Here is a 9,167-nt window from a genome sequence, read left to right as displayed (position 1 = left end):
TTTGATAAATCATTTGATCCAGGCGATTTTTGACCGTTGATTCGGCATACGCAGACGGAATTAGGGAGTTTGAATGTGCATTTTCGTCCCAAAGTGAGATATTTTCTATTTTAATTTGTATGTGTAATTGTTTTACTACATTACTAGGATTTTTTGTGTGGAAATTTGCTTAAGAAAGGATTTATTGCAACTCATATTAAATTGGTGCAATTTATGTTTAGTTATGTACGTTGATCTTTAAAGCACTCTCGTAAAAAAAATCTTTGAAACAAAAAGCATTTACCTATAATTCAGAATATTATTTGCATATAACTAAAAATACGTTGTACATACATAATTCCGGTTTTTCTAACTAATGAAATTTTCCAAAAAAAATAATACTTTTAAAAATCTTTCCTTTTTCTTTTCCGCCGTCTGCATCATTATTGAAGGATCTAACAAAAAGTAATAGTAGTGTTAATGGTAATCATATCCATTGCACCAAACCTAATTAACAAGATTAGACAAGCTACTCAGATCACCGAAAAATTAAATAAACTACTCTATTTTTATAATTTGTAAATAATTAATGTAATGTATTAAAGGGTTTAAATTGTGTATAGTTGATAGGTTAAGAATAAAAAATTTCTCTGAGAAAAATTGGAGATATTTTTCTTGTTCGTATCCGAATCAATAATCATTCTCGAAATCAAATTTCAAATTTGATACTGGTATGTACGAAAACACAAGACCATCACATGCGCTGGTTAAAAAAAAAATAATAATAATCACATGCGTTTTGGACTGAAACAGAGTTGCTCTGACCAAGCTGGACACATGCACGACTTTGATTCGAAGCTCACATCAGTAACGGAACAAATAAATAAACATTGAAAATTCCGCTTGGAAAATCACTTTCTAATGAAGGATATTAATAATTTAGCAACTTTGCAACTTTGTTTGATCTCTTCAAAATGAACTATTAAAAATTGATTAATTGATTAATCTAAATAGCCCATCTTAAAGTTAATCCAAAACTAAATACATTTAAATTTAAACTAATTATCACTAGCGGTAGTATCACTGTATCACATTGTGCTCCGGAGGTCTCTTGTTCTTTTCATTTCCGATGCAGCCATTTTAATTAAAAATATATATATTAATTATTAATATAAAATTTAATTAACTAGTTTGGAGAGATTAAAAAATTTAAATAATTTTTTTAAAATATTGTATTTATTTTTTTAAACTAATTTGTCTGACTTATAAACTGATATATAATCTAATGATACATATAAGTATTTGAAAAAAATTATGTAATATATGTTATAATTAAGTAATTTTTAGCTTTTTTAATTTTCTCAAATAAGTCAACTGGATCTTATATTAAGAATAGAAAATAATATATATTGAATGTAATTATTTTAGGATTAAGTTTTATCTAGTATTCTAAAGTAATACTTCAAATGCGTTCAACACTTTAAATTGTTTTGTGTTTATTTAGCGCCTTTTGTCTGTTTTTCACTTTTTCTACATATCCAAGACCTTGGGAAAATGTTAATACTTTCAAGACAAAATTGCTAAATCATTTTAAAATGAATATTTGTGACCATTGTGGACATTGAAGACAGAATTAAGCGATGCTATTAAATGTAATACCTGTCCCAGCATTTATTTAAATATCGATTCATCATCTTATAAGGGATTAGTCTCTTCTAGGAAACTACTATTTTAAAATTTGTTTGGAGCCAATATTACTTCCCAACAAAAATGAAAACCATGGGGCCTGCTACTCTCGGGTTCAAAATTTTGCTAAGACCTCGCTTTGGGCCACGGGCTTTTACAGAACAGTTGCGGTCCATTACAGCTTTAGACTAGAGTTCGCATGCATGGCGTGATTCTTGGGCCTAAAATGTTACCCACAACGTCAGTGATATATTTTATTATGACATTTTTTTTAATGAATTAACTGAAACATTATGAATATATGCATTTGGATAGATTATTATGATAGGAATTCACATTTATCCTCTAGTGATGAGACTCTAAAAGAAGTCTATGCAAATGTTATGATTTTGATAGAGAATATGACAGCAAAAAAAATTTATAAAAAGAACACTATGTCTAGTTGTCCTTCCATTTTATTACTTTTTCCATGATGGTTGAATTTAGGGATGCTCATGTTGGGCCTGTTCCCGTTGGCTTGTTCCGGTCCCGCTCCTATTAGAACCGGATGAGCTTGTCCTGAAATTTTTTGGGACAAGACAGGACGCAGAATGGCCCCGTCGCATCCCGAATATATTTATATATAGTTTTATTTTTTTTTCCATTTTATTATATGTATAACATATATATTAATATATCGATATATATAATATAATAAATGCAAACCCTTATTTCTATCCTTTTCCTTTTACTGCACCGCCCAACCAGACTTATCAGTTATCACTCTCTTGTCTCTTGCCATCGCTTGGCACTTGCATAGTCAAATGGGAAATAAAACAATGGAGACAAAAACGCCAAACAGGGAAGCACAGATCTCATCAGTTACTTCCTGCATGCACAAATCAACAAAGAGAGATTGAAGGCAAGAAAAGCAATGCTAGGCATGATAGAAGCTAAAGGTATTTCCCCTCCCTCTCTGTGTTTTGTCATCGCTGCCCTTTCTCTCCTTGATCTCACTATTTTTTCTTTCACTCTTCATCTTTTGCTGTTTGGTTTTTGTTTTTTTTCATTTGGATTGTGATTTGTTCTTGGGATTATTGTAATAGAGTTGAAATCTAAAATAATGAATATCTTGAAAAGCGAAAACTCATATGTAGTTCTGTGTTGTAGTCTTGCTTGGCTCTGTCTTTTTTTTTTAGGGATGTCTCGGTCCGGACAGAACCAAAACAATTTTGAGACGAAACGGGACACGGGACGCAAATGCCGTCTCGTGTGTCTTTTTGGGACAAGACTCCCATGAGCACCTTTAGTTGAATTTGAGATAAACTATTTTGTGCATCAATATAATTATGTCAAATATGATTATTTTAGGTGAGTCATCTTAAGAGATTATATCATTAAATCCAGAATAGATGTTTAAGGAAAAACTTACCAACCATGATAACATTCAATGATATTTATAATTATAATAATGAAAATGTATCCTGGTCAAACAAAAAATTACTAATGAAAATGTATGAAGCAATTTGGATTCTCATAAGTGCACAATAAATCATTTTTTTCTATTTTGTCTTATTTTAAATCCCATTGCACAAATATTTCTGGACTCACAAGTAAATGGCTTGTTTCACACACACACACGTGTGTAATTTATTTTTGTTCAAAATCCAGGTATTTATCTATTTTAGTTTTTTTTCCAAAATATTTCATGAAGCGAGCCATATAAGAGGGCTAGTTTGGAAGCACTTCTAAATTCTTTTATTTTATTTTTTTAATCACACAAAACAGTCCTCAACTCATGCACTAATGGAAGGAAATGCCCGAGCAAGTGATCTATGACTCGGTATACCCCAACCGAATGACCCATGAAATTTTGCCCGTTTGGGCCCACCTATAAACTGCCCAAAAATAACGTGCTTGTTTATTATACAGGATGGGCGCTACTGGGGGCACGCCATGGGCTACATACCAGCCCGTTTATGTATATTTATAAAATCCATTTTTTTCCAAAATTATTTATATGCATCATTCAAAAAAAATTATGCGTGCACACACCCGTGGGGTCAATCTTATAGTACGTTCACCAAAATTGTTGGATGTACCTATAAGAGTTAGTCTAGTGGGTACAGAGTTGACTTATAACCTACAAGGTCTTAAGTTCAAATCCTACTATTGATATGAGAATCTTGTTAGTAAATAATCTATAAATACTCCTCCGGTCCTAATTATAAGACCCAATTGATTTATTTGAGGAGATTAAGGAAGTAAGTTAAGTTGGTTATTTATAATAAATAAGTGTTGTCATTCCTAAAATATCCTTGCTAATTAAGTATATTGCTAAAACTATCATTATTAGAAGGATTATCTTGAAAAAAATGCATAAATATAATAGACAAAATGGATGGGTCTTATAATTAGGACCAAATAAAAAGTCAAATTGGGTCTTATAATAAGGACCGGAGGAGTACCTTTATAGGAGCTCTCTGAGTTTAGAGATATATCCTGACCCTGGTGAGCTCCTAGCGTTTAACTCACCTAACCTTGTTGTAGGAAAAAAAAAATTGTTGGAGGTGGATTCATGAATAGTTTGAGTCCAAAAGGGAGTTGACTCTGAAAGTTAGGTATGAATGTGCGTTACATTTGAAAGCGACACTTGTTAAAAACAAACTGATAATATATGTGTCCTTTCCTTCCTTCCTTCACATAAACCCAAATTCATCAACCTGGCCTGCAGATTCATTTCATGGTACCTCCCACTCTTTCTTCTTCTTCTTCTTCTTGTTTTTGCCTCTATAACTTTAAGTTGCAAATTTGTTGAATTGGTTTGTGGTTTTAGTGCAGTCTGTGAGAACTTGGATGTTGATGTCATTGGTAAGGCTGATAACTTCTCTGGTTCTTGAACCTGCCTCCTCCATCTCCACCATACTCTTTTACAGTCGTCTTCTTCCTCAGAACCTCGCTCTTCTCCGAATGGTTCGGCATGAGATGCTTGATCAGGAAAATTACCTCTTCAACTTCATCATCACCTTCATGACTTGTTTTTGTTAATTCTTGTTTTCTAATTATTTGACATCCAGTGCTGCATATTATTTATATATACTGTAGTAGATCTTCTAGTTTCTTTTTTTCCTGGCGAATTTTATGTTTGTTAATTTCTTTCATAGGAGACTCGCAGTTTCCTGTTTTTGTAATCACTACTTGTTCCTCCAAATTCAATTATGTTTGGGCTGAGTAATGGGCGGCACAGTCTAATTTGAGGGATTTAATTTTCGGTTCTGGATCAATGACAACACAACTCCAATCCAACTAGATTTTACTATGAACACAGTTTTTTTTTTTTGGTTTCTTTAATTCTAATCAAGCGGCTAACGAGTCTAATCCGATCAGTTCTTTAAACATTGTATACAACTTCATTGCTGTTCTAATTCTCATTCCTGCCAAAAAAAAAATCCCAAAAGCAGAACAAGCTAAGCCCTGCCGGTCACAAATCACAGCCATGAAGGGGACGGAATAGCCGGTTACATGACACATATGAAACAAATTTATAAAATACTACCTCCCCTTCTAAATATAAAAACTAGTCAAAGAGTTGGATTTGATCTTTTATATGAAATTCCAATTAATTTTTATCTCCCAAATTAATAATTTTTTAAAAATATCTTTTATTAATTGTAAGAGGTTTCCACCAGGAAGTAGTTTTAAGGCACACCATTAAATAAGACAATTTAGAAAAGTTAACATATATTTACTACAAATAAATAATTTAATTAATTTTTTAATCTTTTTAGTAGGGCCGTGCAAAAACCTGGTGGTCCGGTATGGTCCGGTCTAACCCGGTCCAGTCCGGTTAAAAAAAAAAAAATAGCCCGAAACAAGACTGGACCGGACTAGTCTCATCGGGCTGGACTGGACTAAGGACTGGCCCCTCAAACTAGTTAGTCCAGTCCAGTCTAGCCCGGTTTTTTTTTTAATTATTATTTATATAATTTTAATTTGGTTTAATTTTTCTATATAAATTTTTTGTCTATTTAAATAATCAAGATTTATTTATTAACTTCCTAAGTAATGAGCATGCGTATATATTTTCTACAATATAAGGTCTATATTAATGAGGATTAATTAATAAAACATGACATTATTGGGAAATTGAAAGAGAATGATTAAATTTGATGAACTTTGGATTAAAATATGTACAAAATTTTATATAGTAAGTTACAATCTTGTCTCCTATTAAAGAAAAAAAATTTAAAAAAAAATTAAATTTAGGTCTTAAACTACTTGGACTGGTCCAGGCAGTCCAAAGGACCAAGTCCAGTCCAACCCGACTTCGGGTTGGTACTGGACTAGACCAGACCTCGGACTGTCTTTTTCAGCCCGAGGTCTTTATTGGACCAGACTTCGGGTTGATAACAAACCCGTTCCAGTCTGATCCATGCACACCCCTACTTTTTAGATTAGTTATATAGTTTTTATATTAAAAAATAGTAATAAATTATGTTTTTAAAAGAAAAAAAATTACAGAGGTTGAGGCTGATGTCTCAGACTGGGAAGTCATGTGGGAGCCACTTGCCTTTAATCTGAGGGTGAAAGGCACTTTGAAGAATCAGATTCCTTCTACAGTTTTACCAGAACAAATTTTAAGGCTGACTCTTCCCTCATGTTCTCTTCTCCCGCTGTCTTTGATGATTGATTATAATAATAGTTGTCCGGCAGTGACACACTGCTATCGCTTATTGCGCTGATTGAGGGCTGAACTATGATGCTTTTACATTAAAATTTAAAATCCCCCTACCATTTATTTGATTAGGAAGTGGGTTAAATCACTAATGATATAACGGTTGTTTTTATTATTCCAAATAAAAAGAGTAGGTCATATTTAATCACCTATATATCTTAACTTATTTATCCTATTCTTATTTTTAATATAAAAACTAGATAACTAAGTTATAAATATTAAGAAGATTAAGGGTTTAATACAGGTTTTAGTCCTTCAAATTTGTTCTCATTTAGGTCTTAGAGGGTGTTTAGATAGAATCAAAACCATGGTTTTAAAAGTGCTTTTACATTGTACGAAATAAATATGTGGATGAATTTGTCTCGTTTTGTGAAAAAGTGCTTCCAAGAAGGACTTTTTAGTGCTTCCGAACACCCCATTAGTCTCTCAAGATTCTTTTTATTTAAAATATTGGTCCTTATAATAAGTCAATAAAAACTTGAACTATTTCGTTCATTGAGGAATCAAAACTTATAATTTGAATTTGAGGGACCAAAATTAAAATGAGAATAAATTTGAGAGATCAAGTATTATATTAACCAGAAGATTAATTAGATTGATCATTTGTAACAAATATGGGTTAGTTTCCTAAAATATGACATATTGAATTATATGTATTGGAACTATCATTCACAGAAATCTTCTTAATATGTGCAATAAATAGAAATAAGAAAGCAATTACTGTTTCCAGTTTTTTATGTAAAAAATATATAACTAATTTTTAGAAATTAAAAAGCTTTAGTTTTTCTCAAATATTCTTTTTAATCATGTTTATTAGAACAACTCTTTGGAAAAAACCTCATTAATATATACTATTTTGAAAAAGATTATAAATTTAGATAAAAAAATATATTGATATCTTATATTAAGCATGAAAGCAAGTAGTTTATTTTGTCTTAGCTCTTAAATTTAGAACAAAAGGTTGTGTAAATTTAGAACACAATGTCAATTGACGTCTTAAATTTGGGCAAGCAGTAATTGAAATTCAAATTAAAACTAGTTTATTTCTAGATTGCAACTGCCATGGCAGTTGTTAGGACTTCAGAATGGACTACGCAAATCCATCTGGTCAGATGGTCCACTTTCTGGCGATATGTTCAGCTGCTGAAGTTAATTGTTGACCTTTTTTACTTTTCTTCCCTCTTTCCTGATCCGTTATTTTCTGGTTTAGAGCCACCACACTTTAACTAATATACCTACCTAACACAACAATCCTTTGAATTTCTCATTAAAAAAACGCGTCATTTTTTTTTTTTTTGCTTAATGGGAAACAAATCCATATCAAGCATTGTATACTCCAATTTAATGTTAGTGGCCCCAAAACAAAAAAAAAAAAATATCCCCAATTTGTTCTTTCTCACGTCATCCCAAGCTGTGGTTCTTGTTTAACCACAACACTTAACCCCTATTATATCGAGTATCTATTAACATTGGATATTCTCCTCCTACCCAATCCAATTCCAATCTATTAATTAGGAATCAGTCAATCAATTATAATTCTCAGCTTAAATTCTATTTCTCATTAACAATTAATCAAGATGAAATTTATAAATTAAAAAGAAAGAATTTTTTTAAACAATTTCCAAATCAATCATATTAATAAATATACAATTTTTAATCAATTGATTCATACATCGCATATATATACTACAAGTAAACTATCAAATTAATTCAGCTGATTCCGGCAAAAAAAAAAAAAGGTTAGCTGAAGCTGAAAATGAAATGTAGGAAATGGCAGTTAAGTTTAGGGGTGTTATTTTATTTTATTTTATTTTATTTCCTTTTTTTAAATGTTGAGATATTTTATATGACTATTTTTCTTGATATATTTGCGTGGTAATCAATCAACCTCATCGTCATGACTGAGAGTCCTAAAATTCAACCTTAGTTTTATTCAAAATTTTTAATTTAATTATACTTTTTGTAATAAATAAGAGAAAATTGGACAAATCAATTGAGAAATTAATTGGTATCTCTAAATATTTTGTGTAACTAAATTTTGTGTGTGTGTGAAACCATATTTTGTTGTACAATATCTTTCTTTTGTGCATTTAAATATTTTTTTATGCAATTTATTTTTCCTATATGCAATTTAGTTTCTAACATTCAAATAATGTCGTACAAACTATTTTTATTGTGCAATTTATTTTTTTGCATATAACTTATTTTTTTAATGTAATCCATATTTTAGAGATCTTTGCTGATTAATTTTTGAACGAGAAATTTATTCCAATTTTTCTTAATAAATAAAGCTCATGTTTTTAATCTCCCTTGATGATTAAGATTTTTTGGTGCGAGGCCACACCTAACACGTGTTGGCTGGCTGAGCCCCCAACCAGGCTGGGGTCTAACCTATATCTAACATGTCTCAGTCTAGGGATTCAAAACCTAACGCATTTGTAATAAAAAAAAAAAAACCTCACGCATTTCGTTGAATCCTTGTCAGCGTCGCTGTCCTGTGCTCTCCAGACTCCAGCTCATCATTTTGATTGCCACGTTCACCTTAAGGTCGCTCAATCCCTCAGGACAACTCCCAATCACGCCCTTAATTTCGCTTCTCCCATTATTACCCTTTTCTCACGTCCCCATAGTACCCCTCAGCATTCTCTTAATTCTCACTTCCCTCTTCACTCTCAAGTCCGTTATAAAAGCCCAAGGCCGCTACCCGCACTGAGATTCCGCCAGTGTGTCAAGTTCGGCGTAATTTGCCGAAAGTTCCCCCAAGTGACTCATTGAAGCGCCTTCACAA

The 9,167-nt window shown here is 31.8% G+C and overlaps 1 long non-coding RNA gene across 1 annotated transcript; it reads left to right on the top strand.

The window, feature by feature from the left end:
* The first annotated feature begins 4,350 nt into the window (after positions 1 to 4,350).
* On the top strand, positions 4,351 to 4,960 carry LOC114744566 (uncharacterized). The gene is made up of 2 exons (XR_003740112.1): positions 4,351 to 4,390; positions 4,486 to 4,960. It is a non-coding gene; the product is annotated as an uncharacterized LOC114744566 (long non-coding RNA).
* The last annotated feature ends 4,207 nt before the right edge of the window (positions 4,961 to 9,167 follow it).

The sequence above is a fragment of the Neltuma alba genome, unplaced genomic scaffold, assembly GCF_004799145.2.
Source record: "Neltuma alba isolate B1F8T4 unplaced genomic scaffold, ASM479914v2 tig00004380_pilon, whole genome shotgun sequence".
In the NCBI taxonomy this organism is placed as follows: Eukaryota; Viridiplantae; Streptophyta; class Magnoliopsida; order Fabales; family Fabaceae; genus Neltuma; species Neltuma alba.
Note: the sequence above shows the minus strand (reverse complement) of the source record. Positions and strands in the feature narration are given on the sequence as shown.